At 39.7% G+C, this 23,234-nt stretch overlaps 1 long non-coding RNA gene across 1 annotated transcript in view; it reads left to right on the forward strand.

Moving 5' to 3' along the window:
• Window positions 1–336: 336 nt before the first annotated feature.
• LOC142829994 (uncharacterized) overlaps window positions 337–23,234 on the forward strand; it is a 76,657-nt gene continuing 53,759 nt past the window's right edge. The window contains exons 1-2 of the long non-coding RNA XR_012904997.2: window positions 337–503; window positions 10,428–10,539. This is a non-coding gene — a long non-coding RNA (uncharacterized LOC142829994). The remainder of the gene's footprint in view (window positions 504–10,427; window positions 10,540–23,234) is intronic.

Here is a 23,234-nt window from a genome sequence, read left to right on the forward strand (position 1 = left end):
ACCAATTTCATCAGCTGTAAATGTGGCAATGACATTTTAAAGGAATAGTCCTTTGTGTATGTCTAATGTTAAGCTGGGCATTAATGGGACTTCTGTTTAGCTCCAAATGCTACATAGGAAATCTCTGCAAGAAAATAAAAAGCTAAATCTTATGTCTCAAAAAAGGCCCAATTCTTCAATCAGAGCTGTACTAAAACCATATGGAAACTTTCAAGTCTTAATCATTAAGAGCCTGAAGATGCAGGAGGAGTGCTAGCCAGCAACCAATGACGAAGGGGTTAAACTCAGATAGCTAGCCAGGGTGTTGGCAGGGGGCCAGAAGAATCACTGGGGATACAGTGCTGAAATCTGAATTGTATTTAGAAACCTTTCCTGTTCCTTCTGAGAGTGAATTTTAAGTTAAGGGCTGGAGGGAGCAAATGCAGTAATCAGAATTACCATGTGTTTAAGAAATATTGGTCATGAGAGTGAACTGGACCTTGAAGTATGGATCAACACCAATCGTGAGTAGAGGGGAAAGGGGTGTTTATTCACAATCAGGATATTTTCCTTTGTTTTGGTTATTTGATTAAACTTTTCTGTGTGACTCTATGCCACATCTAAGAATGTTCCTAAAGATATTCTGTTTTAATTTGTTTCTCAGTTGCTCTGTAACACCAAGCAACTAAATATGCTTTATCAAGTATATCTTTCTGTTTTGTTAATAAAATCACCTTTTTTAAGGTGATGACTTGAGTCTTGTGTCCTGGAAAGAAACAGGAGATCTGTCTGTGTGTGTCTATGCATGCCTCTGAGAAGTTTTTGGTAAACAGAGCCTATAGAGGCGAGGTATTTCAGGTCTCTTGCGGGCCCCCATCTTCAGAGTGCCAGAGTGGGGAACAGCCCTGCACATGGCATTAAACTTAAAAAAAAACAAAAAATGGTCTGGTATCACTTTATAGACTAACTCAGCTATCCCTGAAGCTTCCAAACATGGTATTAAGTATTGTATTACAACATAAAGGGTGCGTCTAGACTGGCAAGATTTTGCGCAAAATCTTGCTGCCTGTCTACGCTGGCAAAAATCAGTGGTTCTTGCGCACATACTTTGATGCTCCCGCTCAGGGATAAGCCCTCTTGTGCAAGTATTCTTACGGAAGAGGGCCAGTGTACACAGGCAAGTTAATTTCTTGCGCAAGAAAGCTCTGATGGCCATTTTAACCAAGAGAGCATCTACACTGGCACGGATGCTTTTGCACAAAAGATGTCTTTTCCGCAAAAGCATCCGTGCCAGTGTAGATGCTCTCTTGCGCAAATACTTTTAACGGAAAACTTTTCCGTTAAAAGTATTTGCGCGAAATCATGCCAGTCTAGATGCAGCCAAATAGAATAGGAACATTTGGAGTCCCTGATTGTCAGTCAAACTAATCACTGTTATTCTGAATATTAGAGAGATGAGATGGATGAGGTAATATCTATCATTGGACTAATTTCAGTTGGGTAGAGAGAACCTTTCAAGCTAAATGGAGCACTTCAACAGGCCTAGGAAATATACTAAGGCTTTGTCTACAACACCAGTGTTCCCTCTAACATTTTCTATCCTTATCCGAAGGTAGGTTGAATTTTGATTTGGGCAGGTTGACATTTCTTATGTGCACCACCAATAGTAAGGTAGTGCGTGTGAGGACGTGCACCACCAATACATACAGCACACACGCATAATTTTAAGCAGTCCACATGTGTGGAAGAAAAGATCCTTTATTTTAATATAGTTAACAAAGAGCAATGCTTACAATATTTAATGTGAAATCAAATAAAAAAGAAAATTAACACTACCTTGGAGTACATGTATCAGCCTTTTTAACAGCTCAAGCAGTACTACTTCTCACTCATAGGAGCTAGAAATCTACCAAATAGCAAAGATCTGGTCTTAATGAAATACATGCATTGTTCAGTAACAGAGTTAAAAAAAAATCATTAAGTTCAGAGTTTTAGATGTCTGCAACACTCCAAAAACATTAAAAGAAGCTTTTTTTTTTCTTTTCTTAAGTCATTAAGACCTTATGCAAACCTTGTTTGAAATGCTATCATGCAAACGTCCTGGCACACACACTTCCCTTGCAGCCTGTCTTCCCCCACCCCCCACCCCCGACAACCTAGACAGAGAGGACTGCAGTTAGTCAGACACCCCAAACAAGCTACCCATGCCTCTACCTCACTGCAGAGATGCTAGCACCCACTCACCCTCTCTTTCCCTCACTTATCCTTTGCAGCCAGTCCCTTATCTTCCACTCCCCAGTAGGCTTGAGTGCACAGAGTTTCTGCCTCTCTCCTCTCCTGCAGAAGGACCCCTAAACTCCACGCCCCTCCCCTTCAGCCAACTAATTACTTACTCACTCACTCCCCATATCCCCCAGCCACTAACTGTCTCCTTATCTCCCTTTTTACCAGCTCTGGGAGCTCCTCGGCTCAAACGGTTTAGCCCCTCCACCAGTCAATCAGCTGTGCTCTCTGTCTGCATAGGAGCTTTGAACTTCTGAGCAGAGCTCAGGAAACTGCTACGCAAGGGTACAGGTGCACAGCTTACAGGGAACCTTATACTACAGTAACACTTTTATTGATAAAACTTTTTTTTTAAATCAGTGGTATTTAACCCCCTCCTCCCCCCCCACACACACCCCACTATCAAATGTTCCACCAATGACGATGCTGGAGTGGACGATGCTATGTTTGGCAGGAGATGTTATCCCTCCAACACAACTACTGCTGCTCGTGGGGGGTGGGAAAATGCTTTCGTTAAGCTGGAGAGAAAGCTCTCTCCTGCTAACATACAGCAACTACACGGGAGACCTTACAGACTCTCAGCTGCAGCAGTACAGATTAAGAGTAGTGTTGAAATATGTAAGGTGACGTATCAATGGAGCCGTTGATGCAGTTTTTTCTCTATTCCTCTTTTGGCTACTTTCATGGGTCAGAATGCTTCCTCTTTTTCCTCTGCTCTTCTTGAAACAGGGCCATAAGGAGATCTAGAAGGGTGACTTACTGGTAGGGTTAACAAGTAAGGTCACCAAGGGAGATTATGGTGAAAATTTCTGTGGCACAGCAGTCTGATTTGATGGACCCTACTGTCCTGGACTATGCCAGTTAGTAGGCTTAGCCCCTGTAAGCATTTGCCTGAGGGATGTCAACATCAAGGGCAGAATTAAAGCTGAGATGGCATGATAGGCCTTAGGTCCCTTTTACAGAAGACCTCATAACTTGTGAAGGAGTGTTAGAAAGATCTGGCTGAAGTTTCAAAGAAGCCATACATGGCTGTTGTCTTACCTGTCTGTCTTACCCTTCAAGAAGTGAAGGCATGGTAAATTACACACTGGGACATTACCCGAGTCTCCCCCAGACAAGGGTCAAGACAGAATTGGAGTCAAGACTGGAATACCAGGGATATGGGAAACCAGGAGCATGGCTGGTTCCAAGGCAGTAGTAAGGATGGGTGCAAGGCATGATCTGAGCTGCAGTCATGAAGGAATGAAGCAGGAGAGACAAACAAGGGAGACAGAGAATCCACAGGTATGAAGCTGCAAGTGATCTGCTACTGCTGGGCTTATGAACCAACCCGATAGCTTCCTCAATCTAGCAGGGTGCTGCATCAGAGAGTCAAGCTGACTTGTTAGGGCATTAAGAGTGCTGACCAAGCACAGCTGTAGACACTTATTTCTGACAGGATGGAGCTGTCCTCCTTCATATAGGTAGAACCAATGACATGAAATCTTAACACAAGAGCACCCTACAGCTTATTGCTTTTTTATTCAGCTCCAAAGCTTGATGCTCGAAGCATTAGACCAAACATAGGTATGAACAGAGGTCCCTGAAGAATAAAAACAGGAATCCTCATCCAGAGTACTTAATCTTCATTGGTAAAGAAGCTACTCTAGAGAGTATCTGCATGTAACTAGAGTAATTGAGCAGGTCACCTCCAGGCTTCATATTTTCAAGTGGCAAATTTACAAAGAAGGATTGAAGAAGAATAGAAATTTTGATGTGCTTAAATTTCTACAAACAAAAAGCTGTGAGCTGCTTAAACCTTGAAATACTGCAGAAGGACTTCTAACAGGAATAACTAATTCAATTTTGATCCAGCTAAGGCCTGATCTTTACCTCAGTATTAATAGCTGAAATTCCTATATCCTCATTAGAGGTCATAGATCACTTTAAAGCACAATTTTGTTAGTTACAGTGGAACCAATGGATAACATACATCATACTCCCAAGATGAACTGGACTGAAGGTCTTTCATGCCAAATTATACTTCAGAGCATCATAGAATTTATTATGGTAATGGTCAGATTTTGTTCTTTAATGTTTTCTTTCACTATGCAATGAAGGTTTGAATAACCATTTATCAAGACTGTTGCAGTCAACAGACTGAATTTTTATGGCCAGGGAGAATGTAAATGTCGTAATCACAAGTATACCATTAGCAAGTTTTCATTGTGTGCCAGACAATTTGCTACTCAAAATGGTTACCACATACTGTGGTGTTTTCATAGCCACTGACAGAACAAAGATGCTGGCCTATACTTTATGGAAACCTACATCTTTTGAGCATACTACAACAACCACTACTAGCTACATTTGTTATTGCTTAAGGGCTCTAATCTCTTCAAATTAATTATATAGCATTTTGCTCTTTTTCTTTGCATACAATAAACCAGCACAGACATTTACTATTTCCTGAAGCTTAGTTTTACTCTGTCAATGTATTTAAATCTTTTCTTGAAGCATTTTTGTGGTTTAAAGCCCAAAAGCAGAGATAAAAGAAGCAGAGAAGGCCTTGTGTACTTTACTCTGTAGAAGTTCAGCTTAAATCTTCTAAAAATAAGAGCCATTTTTTCTGGTTCCCAAAGGGTTATAGTGGTTTCCTCAATTGTTCTGAAGCATAATACAATTTGAGTTTTCATCAACACTTCATGATAAAATAATAGAATGTACCAAACATAAGTACATTCAAAAGATTCACCATTGGTTACTTATATGGAGCATAATGCAGAATAATTTTATATTCATAAGGAACATTCATGCAGTTATATGGGCAGCATGCCAAGGAGATGAATACTGAATAGTCACTATGTATAAATTGTTTTCCATGTAAGTTACAGCTCAGGAACAAAAATAGGTTTGAGAGCCAAGGTCTCAGTGTAACAAAAATATAACAACATGTAACAAAAAGGTAATCGAGCACATATACACAATTTAAATATAGATGCCCAGAGAGATACATCACCATCTTGAATGCTATGTAGTCATTTATACATTGCAACAAAATATTACTAAACCCAAACAACACTGTGTACTCCCTTTGCAAAATATTAATAACTAGACAAGTAGCCATGCCCTGGAGAATCTGGTACAAAGACATTTTCCCTTTGGAAAGATCTCTGGTAAGCCTACATAAAGTGGGATGGTGTTAGGCTGTTCTGGTTTTATTCTGCCACTTTGGGTGTCTTCCTAAGTCAGTGTAAGGGGACTGCTAGCCCCTTACTAAAACTGTGGGAGTTTTTGGTTTGCCAGCTTCCAGTATCAAAAGGGGAAGGGTCTATGAGAAATCAGGGCCCTGAGACTGACAGACCCCAGAGACAATGGAAAGCAGCCAACACTCCAGCTCGGTCTGATTGACAGGTTGGATAGGCCAGTGAGGAAAGCAAGAAGCCAGGCCCCATCCTCCCTGTGATCTGGGATTGTTCTGGGTCTCTGAGCAAGGAGAGAGCTGAGACACAGCTAAGAGGAGCAAGCTGTGTGGAGAGGCAGTTTTGCAGCAACAGAGCCAGGCACACACAGCTCAAGGAGTGCAGACCCTGTGTTGAGCTGCAGACTGGCAGTGCTCAAAGAGCCAAAAGGGACAGAGAAGCAATGCAAGGAGCTGGAGACTGGCAAAGCAGCACAGCCTGCAGCTGGGTGTGGTGAGCAGCTGGGACCAGCAAAGTGCGGGGAGAGGCTCTGGGCAGGGAGATAATCACCAGCCAAGAGGCCCAGCAGGCCAGACTGGGAGAGGGGTCTGGCCACTTAGAGCTTGAGGCTGTGGGGTCACTGCCAGAGCAAGCATGTCCAGCCTGCAGCCCCACCTGCAGCACATCCAGGGCCTTTAAGGGGCCTCTAAGGAAGAGACTGTGAACTGTCCTTACACTCTGCAGACTGCTGTTTTGATGTCCCCGGGCTGCAGAGCAGGACTGTGTATTCTCATTTACCCATTCTTATTTTTTCTTATTCTTTTCTCTTTAAACAGTTGATGTTTAATAAATTGTATTTGCTTAGAACCTTATGAAATGATCACTGGGCCAAGGAAGTGTGCAAGGTCAGGGATTAAGCCCCAGGAAACCTGGGCCCAGCCTTGTTGGGGTTTCGAGGTCTCTGCTACTCAAGAGAGTGGAGGGGGAGCCCTCAGGATCAGGGAAGCCGTGGGTTAAAGGAAGTGGGAGCGGGGACTCAGATCCTTTCGCTGGTCCATTTCACCGAGGTGGCATAGAAGCCAGGAAAGTTCCCCACAATAGCGGGACCATTCCCCCGCTTACATCAGCACTCTGGCAGTACACATACTGCATAAGTAAAGTGGGGCCCTATTCCCATCAGATCCTTCAAGCTAATGTCAGCATCAACCAAGCTGAATCACAGAACCATGAGTAGTCATGGGAAACATGCAAAGTTGATTTTCTGCTTCATGTCTGCAGTGTGGATTGCTTCCTGAAGTTCAGTGGAGAATCAGATTGCATTTTTCAAGCCACAATTCATAAGCAGAAAGCCCAATAGAGAAGTATATGGACCCTATAAGAGATCTTGAAGGAAAGAGAGGAAAAGATAGAAACATGCTGGCATTAAGAACCTAGGGCCATATCTACACTATAAAACTATTTTGAAATTACTAAATTTAACTTAAGAACCCCCAATTTAAAAATTTTAACTTGCATTTCTTCACTACAGGAAAGCTTCAAAATTAGTCTGAAATAGCACATCCACATTTAATGGAGCCTGTCTCAGATGTAGAGCCCCCAAAACACTCTAGGGAGGCACCAGGAAGGCAGATGCTTCCTGTGGCTGCTTGGTCCAGAAAATGGTGACACGTACTCTCGGGGGCTCCTCTCCAGGCCTGTGTCTCACCAAGCATTCTTCCAAACCCTCCCCAGCACAGAAAAGTGATGCAATGGGCACACACCTTCTGGTGCTTTGGTCTCCTGTGCGAACACCAGAGCACTGCCACTATGGAGCCAGAGCTGCAGCGAAGCAGTGCCATGCTCATGGCTCTTGTGCTACGCCTCTTGGTGCAGTACTTCCAGACTGCCCACATGTTGTAGGAGAAGGACGAGGAGGAGGAGGAGGACGAGGAGCACAAACCCTGGAATGGCCCACGGGCCCTGCTCAGCCAAGTCCTGGCACCACTTCTGCTGTGCATGCCCCCTCAGTTACCTGAACACAGTGGTATACTGCTTCTGGTGGAGGGAGATGAGCTCTGACTGGTAGGACCACATCATCATGCAGGTATGGGATGATCAGCATGAGCCAGAACACCAGCCCGGAGCTCTGTGAGTGGCTCACCTGTGCCCTCAGGTGACAGGACACCCACATGAAACCCACCATCCCCATACATGAGGCCATTGCTCCGTGGAAGCTCACCATGTAGGAAGCTACCACTCATTCAGAAAGTAGTTCAGCATGGGGAAATCCAGAGTCAGGGCTGTGCTTGTGAGTGTGGGGGCGGGAGGGGGGAGGCAGAACACCTGGGCAGGGAATTTGAGCAACCAGATACCTGTGTCATCAGAAGAGCATACAGCAAGGGGCAGTGCTCATCAGAGAAGCGTTGAAGTTTTGTGAGAGTTCAAGAAGTCAAGTCTGAGGGACAGGAGCGTCACTGGATTGATTCAACAGTCCTTGTGTTTGAACACCTGAGTTTAATCACTTATAATAAAACACAGTTTAGAGACCTCAGTGGGTTAATCATTATTCCACCTCACTACACAATTTAGCACAACTAGCAGTCTCTAAGAAGTCTTACTGATCCGGATAATAGAGGTACTGCACAAGAATGTCCTGAAGCATATTGGCAAAATGGTGCATGAATGTGGCCAGGGCTCTTAGTCGGTCACTGTTCGTGATTACACCAGCAAATAAAACAATCAACACTAATTCAGCCCTAAAATATGACCATTTTAATAAAGGCATGTGCAATAAACAGTTTTAGCGATCAATACCATTCTACATGGAACAAGGAACATGAATTTCTCTCTCCCCTTGCAGGTAAATTAAGTAGCTTTACCCTTTTATTTCTGGGGCAATACTATCAGCCTTATTTTTCTTAGTAGCCCTCAGTCTATAAGGATAAAAAACGTGGTTCTTGCAGTAATAAAGGTGAACATTTATCCAGTATCCTGGGTTTTTTTGTACCACCTACTCACTGTTTAAGTATAGGGGGTATGTTAAGCTGATGCTGAGGAGCAAGATTTCCCTTAATTTCTTGATGGTTAGTCCAATGAACATTCATACTATTTAAAAATTTCATGTTTTTCATTACTATACATCACTGAAGTATTTACAGCTGGCTCCTTACTGTAAAGTCTTGAAATGCTTTCATGGTCAGACTTTGTTAGCTATTTAAAGTATACTAGCCACATTCCGCATATCTCCAATAGATAGGATAAATATAAAAACTTGCTACATTAAACAAAGTCAGATTTCATTTTCTGATTCACTTTGTAATACAGTCAAGAAAACATGAACAAATTGCCAGAGCACCAATTGAAGCATCCCCGAGGCAGCCTTAAATTATATATAATCCTTTTGGGCAAATTTGTTGAACATTGTTGATTCAGTTTATGTATTTTTAGTGATTCAGAAAAATGTATATTAGATTAAGGTTGAACCAGTGTGAGCAAGACTCCTTTGAGTTTCATTGCACCCCTCCCAGGTAGCAGAGAAAAGGCCATGGCTGCAGTTTTTGACTGATATAAACATCTCTGAGGTCAATCATTAGGACAACATATTCATTTATGTCTTTTCACTTCTAAACCTGATGCTGATACCAGTTAACTCCAGGTAAGAATAGAAGGAGAGCAATAAAAATAACTGCATCAAAAGGAAAAGCAAAGGTAAACTAATCAGTGAATCCAAGAACTGAAATATATCACTCGGGTACGTCTAGATGGCAAGCTCCTTTCGAAAAAGCTTCTTTCTAAAGACAGCATAAACATCTAGAAACCGGATCGAAAAAGCAATCTGCTTTTTCGAAAGAGTGTGTCCAGATTGCGTGGATGCTCGCTCGAAAGCCCTGGTTGCTATTCACAGAATGGCCACCAGGGCGCCTGTGCTTTTTTTATTGCCTCTTTCGAAAAATGTCCCTGTTCTGTGCACACATGGCTTTTTTCAAAAGAGCTCTTTAGAAAAAGGCGATCTTCCTTGTAATTTGAGATTTACCAATGTCGAAAACCGCCTTGCATTCTTAAAATTTAATTAAAAAAAAGTGATTGCAGGGTGGACGCAGGTAAATTTTTTTCAAAAAAGAGCAGTTTTTTCAAAAAAACAGTGTAGTTTAGATACCCTCAGAAGGCAACAGAGTGGGATGTGAAACTATCCTCCTTCACAGAGGTCCTCTGATTGCATTCTGTACAAGGAGGATTACTGTTCAATAAGAGGATATCATCAGGTGAAATGAAAGGAGTGCAACCAAAAACCAATGAATTACAGGGGTACCAAGTGCATATATTGAGTATGGTGTTGACTTTTAGATGGAGGTAGGCTAAGTTATTATGCTGCAATGACATGGCAAACACGCTGCTTAATAAGGCAAACCCAGTTTATATTCCAAAATATTGAAACTGAACATTGAACTCTGCGCATGGACAGCTTGGGGAAACCATAATGCAAGTAAAGTAGTAATTCAGCAAAATTACATGACTATATTGTTACTGGTCAGCTTTTGGGATAAAACTGATTAAAATTCATTACTCTCTAGATTTATGATTATGTCTGCAAATCCATATTAAAAGCAAAGAAACAATAATTGCAATAGCTTGACATTTATATTGTACCTTTCAAATATTTAGAAAATGTACTGTGATAGACCAGAAATTAAGCATTAAGAAGTCTGTATAAAGCATAGAGGAAAGTATCGTTAATCCTAAAAATAATATTTTTGCTCTTTTAAGACCAAACCTTACAGATAAGTACGTTCTTAATTTTTTGCTATTTAGACCCATTGGAGATGACTGGTCAAACAGTGACATGATTAGTGATTGGCAAATCAGGCTCTTTCTTCCATGACTACTGGAAATCAATTATCCTTCTCTCCTCTCCCCCTTTTAACTCTTTCTTTGTTTATTTTTAATGTATTTATTTTAATACACCAGGCATTTGGGGAAAGATTTAGTGGGATAAATGTTTTTACATTTCTTTACTTTTCATGACAGGTTATTCAGAATGCCAGTTGAAATAGCAACCACAGGCATACCCGAGCAAGCTTCCCGCAGCTCCCCTTAGTTGGAAATGGTGAACTGCAGCCAAACAGAGCTGGATGTTTAGGTAATCAAAGCATCTCATGACCCAACAGCAGCCTACACAGGTGGGACCATGACAACTTTTAAAACCCCTGATCTAAATCATTGATGAAAAGATAGAACAGAACCAGTCCCAAAACTAATTCCTGCGGAATCCCACTCATGATTTCCTTCCAGCATGACTGTGAACCATTGATAACTTGTCTCTGGGAATGGTTTTCCAGACAGTTAAGCACCCAGTATAATATAAGCCCCATCTGGGTTGTATTTCCCTAGTTTATTTATGAGAAATTCATGGGAGACTGTATCAAATTATTTACTACAACTCAAAATATATCACATCAACCATTTTCCCCTTATTTATAAGACATAATCATATCAAATAAAGACATAAAATTGGTTGACATGATTTGCTCTTGATAAATCCATGCTGACAATTACCTATCATCTTATTATCATCTAGAGGTTTATAAATGGACTTCTTAATTATTTGCTCTATTATCTTTCCAGGTGCAGAATTAAACTGAATAGTATATAATTCCCTGGATTGTCCTTATTTCCCTTTTTATACCTGGGCACTATATTTGCCCTTTTCCATGTCTTTCCATGAAATTTCAAAAGATAGTAGCTAATGGCTGAGGTATCACCTCAATCTGCTCCTTGAGTATTCTGGGGTGCATTTAATCAGACACTGTTGGCTTTAAGACACCTGACTTAACACAGGTATATTTTATGACAGTTTTAAATGGATAGGTTTTATGACAGTCTTAACATAGGTATATTTTATGAAATATTAAAAAGGTAAATAATGAGATGAAAAAAAATCAAAGTTGGTTAAAAATTTACAGACTAAACATGGCATCTGCAAGAAGATCCTTCACTTGTCACAATCTTTTAAAGTTACAGAATATTTTTAAACTGCACACTATTCCACTCATAGCAGGAACTCTTAGCTTCAGTAACATCTGAACATCTTTTGGTTTCCCTATGAAAGGTGAGAGACATTGTTTCTATGTTCTCACTGGGGAGAAAAATCTCAACTCTAGTTCTCAAAAACAAACCAACCAACCTGATGTAAACATGTCATAAGTTTATAATACACTGAACAGGCTTTGGAATGTGTATTAGAATCATATCAATCAGCCCATCCAGTCCATCTTTCTACCAATGAAGGTGTTTCACTTAATACAAAAAACCCTTCCGTTTATTTATTTTCTGTTCTAGCATATACTAAAAGTATGTATGATTGTTCCCTTCTCCATAATTTATTTCCTATTCTATCATACATTTTCTATGTATATTTCAAAGAGGCTCTCTCACTGGTTCTCCCTACTTTGGAAAATAATCTTCTAATTTAGAGTTCAATTTCCTTCCCTTTTATAATTTCAGACAAACCTTACTTTCCAGGTAAATGTAAGTTTTATGCACACACTGCAGTTTAGTCACACCACACAGCTGTCAGGATTGGGAGAAAAAACAGTTTTAAGAAAGTGTATGTGCAAATATTGAGACTGTTAATATTGGCAAATTTTGTTATCATGCATCACAGAAAATTATCTGGCTAGAGAATTTGCTAGAATTGGCTGAGACCACAATCCTGCAATCTGGTTTCATGCAAAAACTTGTCAAAGGGGCTTCAGCCAAGCACATATGTCTGCTTCTGCGAGCCAGATTAAAAATGACTAAACTCTTTTCTCAGCATTCATTGGGTCTTGCATATGGGCTGTCAGCAGCAGAAATAGGACCTCAGACTTTTAGAAGTTAGCTCAGGCAGTAGTGGCTCATGCGTTAACACCGCAGCTACTAGCGATGTCCATTTTTTACCACTAATACTACTGATCATTAATGCACCTCTTTAAATCTATAATTCAGTGCTTATAACCCCCAGCTGCTAAACAGTGTCTGGATAAAACATTTCTGCTTACCATGGCTGAGATAATTACAAAGACAGTTTTTAAATTACTTTTGTCAGTCTGCCAGGAACAGATTTTTACTTAAATGATACACTTTACTACTGTACACACATTACATACAGCAAGCTAATGAGGAGGAATTTGATATTTTCTTCAAAAAGTGATTTTTCTCACAGTAGGGCTGGGTCTGGATTGTCAAAGGATTATTATTATGCTTCTTCCATAATTTTCTCCCTTTTAAGAGTATCGATAACTTTGCAGTTAAGGCATAGATCTACTGACTACACTTATCAATTTAAATTGGATTAGCTCCCCCATTCCCCTCTGAGATTCTTTATCACAAGTGACTATTCTCATGTCATATTCAAGAGCAGTCTAAATATTTTCAAACTGTTTCCCCAGAAGAGACAGTTATTTCAATTTAACATTGCAGTTTAAAGGGAACTATAATTTCATGATTAGATGGGCATGTAGGGTGTGGATCTGGCCTTGCTGATGGAAACTGGCATAATCATGATGGTTTCAATGGAGATTAGTTGGTGTTCATTTGTTCATCTCCATTTAGGCCAAATAGAGCTACCCTATTTTATACCAAGTGATGAACTGGTTAAATGTGTGAGTCTCTTATTCCACTTCTTTACCTTTTCTGGTCCTTTGCTACAATTTTCTTTCGTTTCTGGTATCATTTGGTTCTGACATCTCCAATTTCATGTTTTCATTTGCATTTTCAATAAGTCCAGTTTTTTTCACTTCCTCCCTTTTGAGGCGTATGCATATCCCTTTGGGTGCAGGCACCCAGGGCAGTGGACGTCACCTAGTCAGCTGACAGGTCGTCAGAAATCTCTTTTAGTTGGTGAAAAATAACACCTGGCCTAGGCTAGTACAGCCTAATGGCTATCTTTAATAGGGTAACCAATTAGGTCAGGGTAGCACAGCTCATTGACCAGCGTCAATAAGGTAGCCCTTAACTCAGGACAGTACATGCTAATGGCCAAAGTCAAGGGGATTAGTCCTTATCTCAGGGCAGTACAGCCTAACAGCTAAAGTCAATAGAGGATGACCCTTAGTTCAGGGCAGTGTGGCACTTTAACTCAGGGCAAAGCAGTCTAAAAACCTGAGTCATTAAAATGGGGAGCCCTTAACTTAAGGCAGTGTCAATAAGTTGGGGGCAGAAGCCCCGGGTACGGGGACTTGGGTCCACCCTACTCCACTGGGTCCCGACCCAGGACCCTGTGAGTGGCAGAGTGGCACCACTCGCTTGGTGGGGAATCTGGCCTAAACACACCGAGCTTACCTGGGGAGAGATACCACTCCATCATCCCAGGGTCACTTCCTACTAGTATTGATGTCCTATGTGGTTTCTGGGTCCTCTGGTTTCCCTGCAGCTGCTTTGCCCTAAGGGTCCTCTGGTGCTGGTAGCTGACAGTAGTCTCTAGGATTCCTGGCTCCAGTCATCTAGGGCTCCATCTGGCACGACTCTGGAGCTCCTGCTGAAGGTCCTTACTTCTCTGGTGGCTAGTGCAGAAGGAGCTAGGCAGCTCTCTTTTATACTTATCTAGCATTTGGAGCATGCCCAGTTTGGGTGGAGGGGTTAGAGTCTTCTTCCACCCACATCGTTTTAACCCCACCTGCTTTAGTGTTGGATGTGCACACCTTGTCACACTCCCCCACAATTCCATATTCTTTTTCCTTCTACCTACCTTCAATGATAATGTTTTTTTAATTTTCTTTTCAATTCTCTTCCATCACCCTTTTTATTATTTGTATTGCATTAGGGCCTAGGATCCCATGTCATGGATCAGAACCCCGTTCTACTAAGCATTGTATAAACACAGACCTAAAAGATGGCCAGGCACTAAAAGGCTAAGTTTTATGTTCCTCCCTTCTGACTCATACTTTGCCTTCTTAACACCATTTGCCTCAGGTCTCTTATGAATGCATCACCTATTCACTCCTCCCATGGAAAACCCACACTCACAAACATCCTCTTCCTCTTCACACAAAATACCTCAGACCCAAGACGTATAGAAGCCCATGCCTCACTCCACACTTCACTCAGACACATGCACCTCTTCAAAAAGATCACTTAACAGCACGCATTGACACATGTAGCCTTCCAGACAATCATTTTAATAGCATCTCTGAACATTAGGTTTGGAAGAGAACTTCCTTAGAAGATCATCTAGTCCAGCAAAGTGCTCAAAACAGGACCAACCCCAATTGAATCTCTCTGGATTTTGTAGGCTATAGAGCTAACCTGTTTGCTTGCCTATGAAATATCTATACATTTTCTTATGGTTTAATTAGTTGTTTTACTATAGTTCATAGGTTTATATTGAAGTAATTTAACTATATTGCAAGAGACCTACAGGCCATATTCTGTATGCTAAGCTAAGGGAAGTTAGTATTTTTGTTGAGGGCCTTCACCCAGATAGCAAAAGATTACTTGCATAAATTTGGGACCTTTCACCTAAATAGATGGTGATAAAATAGAGCAGCTTTCCATGGTAAAGGGGCTTCCAAGAATACCCTTAAATTTTAACAAGTTCACCACATAAACAACAAAAATAAATAGAAAAAATGTAGGTGGGAGAATGATCTAATATCATGAATGTGAATGTACATGCCATCAATACGTACAATCATGTGTCCAGCTTGTGGAATAAGTATAGCTCAATAGTCTGTGGGTGAGGGAGTTACATCTGGGCATAGAAGGAGGGCCCAGCCTTGTATGCTTATAAAATAGGGTGCCAGAAGCTTTGTTGGAAAAGATAGAAGAAAGTTGGAGAAGAGATTGAAAGAGTACGCTTTACTTGAAATTAGAAATAGGGAAAAGAAGTTTGGAATTGAGAGTAGAGAAAGGTTTTGTCTTTAAACCTTTTTTTTTTTCTAATCATCTCTTAGTAATCTAGACTTGCGTCAGTCAGGTAAACTAAAGTTAGCTTAAATAAGCTTTTAGCATTAGCCTCTGCACCTCTCAGTTGAGAACTGAGAGAACTGCACCTGAACTGCTGTACCAGAGGCAAAACTTGTCCTTCACCTCTTATCAAGGACAGGAACATGTACATTAACCACTGCTTATAGAAATAATACCAGATGTATTTTAGATTACTAATATTGTATTTGTAACCCGGATATATTTTACTACTCTAATTGCAATTTGATTTCTATTCCATATATTTAATAAAGTTTTTAAATTATTATGTCTCAGTGTGAACATCCTGTCACCCCCCCAAAGATCATTGGTGTATTCTGTGCAGCCTGATTCTGGGACAAGAACCTTATTATCTTCTGATGAGATCAGCTGGCGAGCCTACAACCCAAGCTATCCAAATTAACATTATTGTCCATACTCAAATCAGGCTACAGTTTATATTGAATATGGCTCTATACTATAGGAAATCACTGACCACCTCTCAAATTTAAATTAGGAGGAAGTGGATTCCTTGCTTCTCTAACACCTGGACCTAACTCTAGTTCAGCAGTGGTGACCCCAGTGATAGTAAAACATATAAGATTTTTGGTGGTCCTAAGCTCAGATCTATCCTTGATTTGCCACAGCTTGCAGTGCTGTAGGGGGCCTCTAGGTCCTGGAACCTACTAGGGAATTTGCCCACAGCATCATGGTACAGCCAGAATGCACAAGTACTGATTCTGTGTTTTCAGTGCAACCTAGGCAGAGCAGGTTTAGAAAAAGAGTAGTTTAACTATAGTGGCTCTGCATGGTATTATTAAGCAACAGTGGAGGAGAACAGTATGAGACAAGTAGTTATTTCCAGCTAGCCTCAAAAAAAAATGTTCTATGAGAAAACTGACAATTCACCTGCTTATCTAGCATAACCATTTATTTTTTAATGCACTTCTTCAAAAATCTGAAAAACTATCAAACCTTACCATAAACACGGTACCTAATCAGTTAATCTTTAATAGCCATTGATTGTTTACTAGGGATAAGGAATGGGGGCGGGAAGGATTGATAAATGGCAACATCTATTTCCTTTAAATATTAAGAACACTTTTAAAACAGCTGGAATTGTTCTTTGATAATTGTAATTGAAAGAGATACATTAAAATAATCAATATAAATGTATCCATTTAAAATGTCACTGGGAAAGGCCAAGATTTTCAAAAATGACTACTGATATTGGCTACCCAACTTGAGATAATAAACGGGTCAGATTTGCTCGAGACAGCTCTCAGCCCTTTCTGAAATTTAGGCCCTACAATGTCTCTAGTTAGTTACCCAACAAAATCATTAGTCACTAATACAAATTTTGATCAAAATTCAAAAGAAATCAATTAAAAAAGTAATCACTATTTGTCAAATCCTCAAATCAGTTTGGATAAGATAAGATAACTTCCAAAGTATAAGGTATTTTAAGCCTTACTTACCACACCTTAATTCTTTATGAACCAGGACACCAAAAGGACACCTTTTCTTCAGCCTCAGGCACAGTGGAACTGTTTACCACTATATTGCTCCAAAGAGTAGTTTATTATAGTTACAATATGGAGAGGCTATCAAATGAATTAATATACTGTGAAATATATCAGTAGGTCAAAAATACCAGTGTCTTCAGAAGGACAGAAGCTGACATGGCAAAGTTTTCTGAACTATTTAGTCATTCACTCTGCCATCCACTCACAGTATTCAGAAAAAAAAATAGGAAAAAAGTTTGTTTCAGAGTAAACACAAAGTTTCTCTTCTTCCATTTACTGTTAACTTAAGAAAAAGGTTTTCTGATTGTAGAGAGCTGGGGACTTAGAATATTTTGTTAAGATTCCTTTAGTGTTTCCTTCTCTGGTCCCACATTTCCTTACGTGACTTCTGATTGGTCATTGTTGCTAGCTTGCAAACTGGGATTTCAGGAAGTTTGTTTTTCCCAGAGCTCAAAAATCTGCAGCCTCATTATGAAATATTGAAGCTATGATACATCTATGCAGCAGGGCTAAAGTTGAATTAAGCTATGCACAACTTCAGCTATGTCAATTGCATAGTGTAAGTTGAAAAAGCTTAATTCAGCTTTTGGAATTCACAGCAGGAAGAACACTCTTCCTTCGACTTCCCTTACTCCTCATGAAATGAGGGTTACTACGAGTAAGAGAAAGAAGTCCCCCAGCTCAACATTATTTCCGAATAAAGGTTTGTAGATATGAATTTTGTTATTTCACAACAACATCAATTATTCCGAAATAATGCTGCTGTGTAGATGTACCCTATGAGATGGAGACGACTCTCTAAGCTAGGCCCATCAATGTCAAATAGCAACAAATATAATAGATAGCATCAGATACATTTCTCTTTGAAACAGCCTTATCACCCTCAACAGTAATTTGTTGTAAATAATGAGGTATAAGAAGATAGTTGAAATATCAAATCATTTTAGAAAATAATTACTCAGAAAAAGATAGTTAAATTGATGTGGATTAGCAATAATTATTTCAGATTCAGAACTAATGTCTACTGTGAAGCAATAATTTCAGACTAAATTACTAACAAATATTTTCCAAAAGCAGCTGTGAAGAATGAAGTGGTACCAAAGGAAATGAAAATACTTCCATGGTTCAGGTGCATAGAAGAAGGCTGGAAATGATTGCAAGGACCTGCAGTCAAGCAATATATTAAAAAAAAAAAAAAAAAAAAAAAAAAAAAAAAAAAAACACAAAGTGAGACGTTTACAGGTGCCAAAGGAGCTGGCAGGGTTTCCATAGGTTCTGGAGGAGGCTCAGGCAGAGGTCCACAGGGTCCAGCCCACTCTTCCTGGCCCGGTCTGTGTCCTGGGGGTCCTAGCTAGGCCTTAGCAGGGGTCTGTGCTGCTTCTCATAGTCACAGGGCTCCCGCAGGGGTCGCAAGAGCCTGGAACAGTCCCCAGGACATAACAGTGGCCCCAGAGGCCCAACCCAGTCATCCCTCTCTGTTGCCTCTAGAGCTTCAGCCGAGCCTCCTCTCTGCTTGGCTGCTGGCACTGCCCACCAAGGAATCTTTAGGGGAACTTCCTCCTCCAGGTCATCAGGAGGCCATGCTGCCTTCTTACAATATGACAACATATCAGACATGATACTAATTGAAAATGGAGAATTAGTGTTAGATTTTACACTTCTCAATACTTTGTATCCCATTTGCATTGTTTTTAACACCATCAAAAGTCTCCAAAAATGTATGGCAAAAACAAATCACCACTATCAATTTATACAATGTCCCACTGTTCTTTGATAGCTTAAATTTCCAGTACTATATATAATTTCACATTAACTTTTATGAAACATCAATACCCACACCTATTCTTCAGTTAAGGAGTTTGATGAGTTTTACCAAAGTGTAGCCGACATATAAGAAGGTAGACCAATTTATTTACCAACTCTATGCTACAGAGCGCCTCTGTATGACTTCAGGCATTTGCAGAGACCATGAATTCATTCTGGTGAGCCTAGAGCTGGATTGTCTATAGGAACTCTCTAAACTCTAAAAGTGGAAATTATAATATGATTCATTTTCTTTTTCTTCATAGGAATCCAATGCCAAAATTCCTTTTTTTACTGATTAAAATTCCAAAGATAAACTGTTATTGCACCCCAGCTTGACTATTATCACTAACCAGAGATGTATTATTTGCCTTTAAAATGACAAAAAAAAAATCACAGGGCCTACACCCTAATATTATATATTTTTAAACCTCACAAATAAGTATAAATGTTGGGACTTCATACAAGCTCTGATCTTCTGCTTTCAAGTAGGCTACCTCTAGTTTTATATAGATAATATCACTTCGTTGTACCACTTAACCAACTGTTTCAGCATCCATGACACTGAACACACTCAGACTCCAATAAAAAAACTGACAATTATTGTAGTTGTTAGGCTCAGTCAACGTCTTTGGTTCACTGGTATATTACAACTTACAAATAAATTGTCCTTTAGTCTAAAATTGCTCCTTTGTGTTTTCTCGGTCTCACTCCTACTGAATTTATAAAATTCTGGAAAACTGCATTGAGATCCAACCCACAACTCCAGTCAGGGTTATCTGTGATAGAACCATAGAACACTAGAACTGGAAGGGACCTAGAGAGGTTATCGAGTGCCATCCCCTGCCCTCACGATAGCTTCATCTTCTGGCAGGGCTGGCCTGGATCTGACTGGTGCTCTACAAGTCAAGGCACAGGGCCATATGTTGTGTGTCAACAATATATGTATTCACAAAAATACATCTTCCCTCCTTACTTAATTCTAAGCTTGCTTCTCAGAATGGCAAAAAGGAAGGCAAGCAGCAAATTTCCCCATTCCTTTAACTATAAGCCGTCACTATAAAAACATTTATTTTCCTTTGTTTCGAATAAGGATTATACAGCTATCTTAGCATATAACTCTTGCAAACCGATAATATCCCAGCAACCTTTAAAATGACAAGAAACAGTACTGAAATCCAACCTACAGACTCAGGCTGTAGTATCTCTTGCACTTTCCTTTGCTCCTTGTAGTAGTAAGGTAGGTTGAATTGGACTGTTGCTCAAAATGGCTGCCAAGTTTGAACCCTAACAGAATTCATTGCTAATAGTTAGAAGCCTGAAGCTCTTGAACAAGGTGGCATGTGTGTACATGCAGGAATGCCTGCCTATAATGAAAGCTTCCACAGTTCTTCAAAATCAACTACTGAAAATGATTACCACCACCCCATACTCCAGCTAGTGTGTGGAAACAACAGCCATTCGTGTACAGTCACACAAATCTCTATACTTCCACATTGTCTAGGAACGAGTTCATATTAACTGAGACCAAGTAGAAACAGTAGCTGTAATTACACAAGTACCTTTTTTTGGCTGAATTCCAGAAAAGGAGAGAGAAAAAAGTAACATCAGGGCTGCTTTATTAGTCCTTTTATTAAATTCTTTCATCTACATTGTAGTGACATTATTTTCATATGCATTGTATTAGCTGGAAGCACAGAATCTTAATTACACCTGCCTAATTTACTCTGTGATAGGACATTACCACCCAATGCTCAAATACTTCTCCAAAGTGTTTGTTCATGCCCCACCTGCACTTCATCCTTTCAGAAATGAGTATATAGAGTGAACTAGAGAGATACAATTTCACTAAGGAAGAAAAAGCTGAACAGAAAATACATCAGAAATGTGGATTTGAAATCAAATCCCCACTTCTGCTTGTTAATTAAGAGTTGGGTACCTTAGGTCTCAAGTGTCTGCAGCACTTCCACTCCTTATGTCAATCACAGTAGGCTTACTAAGGAGGCTATGATAAATTATTCTATAACATTTTAATCCAAATTTCTGAAGATTCAGAAAACTTGTTTCCAAAAACTCAGTTACTTTCACCTGCCCCTGTTAGGACTGTCTTTTTTTCTGTGCATTTTCTGAGTATATGAAGCATGAACCACAGCCATGGACAACTTTATAAATACAGAGTCTGCATTATTCAAAACCATTCAATTTTTGTTTATGCCACAGTCATTCAGCACTGTAAATAGCTAAATTTCTTAGACAAAAGGAGTTTTTCCTCACTAGAAAAATGAACATTAGTATTACTCTGCCACCAAAGGAAAAATTAGGGGCTTTTTTGCATGCATTTTCTCTTAAGTACCAACATAAAAGAGCTAGTTAATAAATGTTACTATGTTTCAGCAGGTAAAATATGAAAGACCTGGCAAATTACTGTAATATCAAAATATAAAGAATTAAACATGCATTTTTACTATGAATATTTACCAAAATATCTTCTTTGAAGTGCCACCATTTTTATATGCTAGTAACTACTTAAACTAAACAGTCTGATAACAGAAGAAAAATCAATCCAGCAAAAGCAAAAATGAATACAAAAAGAACACTTAAATGTATACAACTTGGCCAAAGTCCTGGAAACATTTATTCACATGCTTATCTTCATGCAGATGAGCCATTGATATCAATGGGAGTTCTCACATGAATTAAGTTAACTGTATCTACACTTTATATTTTGATCATACAAACATGTAAGTTTCAATTGTGGTGTTACCATTCATTTCTGTGGGACCCAGACTTCATCACAGGATATTTATTGTATTATTTTAAATGTGCATGCAATGGGCACTAGAAACTTAAAAGCTATCGTACTACAGGACTTGCCCAAAATAAGACCAATTCAAATGTTTGCCTCCATCTTACTGCAGTGAAAATAAGCAGAAGTTTGATGGGGGAAACTTAGATAACAGGAAGAGAAAAACTGAGCAGAAGGGCTATCATAACTGCATTTTCTTTAGTTATAGAAAACCGTTCATTGACTATTTCACTTTGCATTGTGAGAAATACCCACAATCTACTCAGTTTAGATTACTTCTAAATGATGCACGCTAGATGAAATGCACTCATGGGTAGGTGGTCAGCTCAAATTATTATGTATTGCAGGGGTTCCCAAACTTTCAGATTCCCGGGGTACTTCACTCAGTCTCTCTCTTATGTGAATTGGAGTGAATCAATTATAGAAAATTATATATTGTAAATAATTCTAGGAATTTTCATAAGAGGAGAAAAATATTTTCAAGTGTGTCAGGAATATAATATTTTATTACAGTTTTTACAAGAAGTATTAGCTTGCCTTTGCATGATGAGTAACACCTTAATTACTGCCCGGTCATCTGAAGAAGTGGGTTGTGCCCACGAAAGCTCATGATACTATCTACATGTTTTGTTAGTCTCTAAGGTGCTACTAGACTATTTGTTGTTTTTCAAGTTTTACTTAGTGTGAACAGTGTGTTTTTTTCCTGGTTGGCAAGAATTTAATGTCAGGCTCTATGTTGGACACAAAGTCTCAATGATTGATGTACATATTCATCAGTGATTCTTGAGCTCTACTGAGATTTCAGTAATTTCATTCTTGAGAAGGTTGGCTCACAAATATAGGCACTGTTAAAGGTAAAGGGCATTTTAAAGAGCAATTTGTTTAATGATTGGATAAGTCTCATGGGGAAGGGTGGCATACAAGTCCAAAAAGATTATTTGACTTGAACAAGTCTTTCAGGCATCACTGGCTTGTAATTTGGCCAAGTCAAGCTTATAAATCAGTTTCAAATGGATTGTGAAAAAGGTGAATGTCTTTGGCATCACCATGTAGTTCACAGCATCTCTCCTGTAACTCATTCTACACTATTTCCAGTGCATTGGTGCTTCAGTGGACCTCTGTTGAAAACTAGGAAAATACGCCAAGTTTCTTCCACATGTGTTTTACAAGCAGCTTTAGTTTAACTTTGAATGCCTTTACATAAAAATACATGGTGCATGAAAGTTTCTCCTTGCCTTGCAGCTGTAGATTAAGGGAGTTCAAAAATTCTGTTACAATAGTCAAAAAGGTGAAGTACAATTTCCATTCTGTATTGGTCAACTGTGGGACAGTTTTGTCCTTTGTCAAGAGAAAGGTGTTAATTTCAGGAAGCAGTTCATAAAAACCATTTCAAAACTGCCCTGACTCAGCCATCATGAGAGCACATCTCCATACACGGAGTCAAGATCAGAAAGAAATTCCTGAAAGTGTCTGTGGTAAAGACAATTTGCTCATGTAAAGTTTACACATGGGCTGTGTCTACACTGGGCCACTTATTCCGGAAAAGCAGATGCTTTCCGGAATAACTTGCCAGCTGTCTACACTGGCCGCTTGCTTTTCCGGAAAAGCAATGACGATCTACTGTAAAATTGTCAGTGTTTTTCCGGAAAAACTATGCTGTTCCTGTTCGGGCAAAAGTACTTTTCCAGAAAAACTGTTCCGGAAAAGGGCCAGTGTAGACAGCCCAGTAGTCTTTTCCGCAAAAAAGCCCCGATCACA

This window comes from Pelodiscus sinensis, chromosome 1, assembly GCF_052426305.1.
Source record: "Pelodiscus sinensis isolate ZL-2025 chromosome 1, ASM5242630v1, whole genome shotgun sequence".
NCBI classification, from domain to species: domain Eukaryota; kingdom Metazoa; phylum Chordata; order Testudines; family Trionychidae; genus Pelodiscus; species Pelodiscus sinensis.